The sequence below is a fragment of the Tasmannia lanceolata genome, unplaced genomic scaffold, assembly GCF_043159265.1.
Source record: "Tasmannia lanceolata isolate RefF3 unplaced genomic scaffold, GAP_Taslan_0.1 ptg000006l, whole genome shotgun sequence".
Lineage (NCBI taxonomy): Eukaryota > Viridiplantae > Streptophyta > Magnoliopsida > Canellales > Winteraceae > Tasmannia > Tasmannia lanceolata.
Genome location: NW_027518683.1, coordinates 33,252,038 through 33,253,887, shown reverse-complemented (window position 1 = coordinate 33,253,887; position 1,850 = coordinate 33,252,038).

Below are 1,850 nucleotides of genomic sequence, written 5' to 3'. Positions count from 1 at the left end.
CTTTAAGCCGATTTATGTCCAAATCCGTCGAAAAATGCCTCCGATATTTTAAGATACTAAGAAATATGAAAGATTTCCAGTCGACGAATGAATGCCAAGAAGCAATCGAAAGACTTAAGCAATATCTTCAATCTGCTCCGGTACTGATGAAATCGTTACCGAATGAAGAGTCATACCTCTATCTAGCGGTAAGCCCCTCAGCTGTTAGCGCCGTACTTGTCAGGCAAGAGCAACAGACGGAGCACCCGATATATTATGTCACTCGAGTCCTACACGACGCCGAGACAAGATACCAGGGCATAGAAAAGTTCGCATTCGCGGTGGTCGTCACCGTCAGAAAATTGCACCCATACTTTCAAGCCCACACAGTAGTTGTTCTCATCGACCAACTACTACGAAAAATTCTTCAAAAACCCAATACTTCGGGACGATTAATTAACTGGGCGGTAGAACTGGGCGAATTTGATATACAGGTACGACCTCGCCCCGCCATTAAGTCACAAGTACTCGCTGACTTGTGGCAGAATGTACGGTTCCAACCGAAGACTCGGGGGGGGGGGGGGGCAGGAGGAGATAAAACAGGAACAACAGGAAAAACAATATCCATGGATGTTGTTTGCACGGATCAGCCAATGCAGGAGGAAGCAGGGCAGGACTAGTCTTGGCTTGACCCGACAAATTTCTAGTAGAATATGCTTTGAAACTCGACTTCGACGCTTCCAACAATGAAGCCGAATACAAAGCTCTTCTTGCCGGACTATCACTGGCCCTCGAACTGGAAGCCGACAGATTGAAGGCCCACAGTGACTCTCAACTCATCGTTGGGCACATTAATGGACTCTACGAAGAAAAGGACCGAAGAATGCTCAAATATTTGGAGAAGGTAAGAGGGAGAATCTCCCTTTTCAAAGAATTAGAAATTGTACAAATTTCAAGAACCCTTAATGCAAGAGCCGATGCTCTATCTAGAATGGCCTCCTTCGAAACCACTAGCTGGGGAAACGTGTATACTGTGGTCCTCTCCCGTCCCAGTATCGAGAGGGAAGAAGTTACCCATATTGATCATGAACCAAGCTGGATGGATCCCATAGTGCAATATCTTAAGGATGGTACCTTGCCTAAGGACCGAAAGGAAGCACGGAGAATTCAATTGGCCACTACTAAAGTGTCTCCGACCTACTGAAGCCGACCAAGCAATGGCTGAAGTACACGAAGGCATATGCGGGGATCACTCAGGGGTCAAGGTGCTGGCTCATGAGATCCTTCGCCGAGGATTCTTTTGGCCGACCATACTAGAAGACGCCCAAAACTACGTTAAGAAGTGTGTGAACAGTACCAAAAATATTCATCAGTACCACGCCAGCCGACAACCTAATACTCTCCCATCTCCAGTATAATCCCCTTTGCGATGGGGGAATGAATCTATTGGGCCCCTTCCCACCATCAGTCGGCGGGCATACGATGCTATATGTCGCGATATACTATTTCACTAAATGGTTGGAGGCTAAGGCTGTGAAGAAGGCCACTTCTAAGGAAACATAAACCTTTTTCTACTACGACATCGTATGCAGGTATGGAATACTGATGGTGTTGGTTACTGACAATAGGCCCCAATTCGCTAGCGAACAATTCAGGGATTTCTGCGAAAGGCTCAGGATCGAACATAAGTTCACCTCGGTGGGATACCCCCAGGTGAACGGACAAGTTGAGGTCACCAATCAGATTCTCCTTCAAAGTTTTAAGAAGAGAGTCGAGGATGCCAAAAATACTTGGGCATCAGAATTACCGAATGTCCTATGGGCCTACCGAACCACTCCACGCACTGCAACGGGTGAGTCTCCATTTAATTT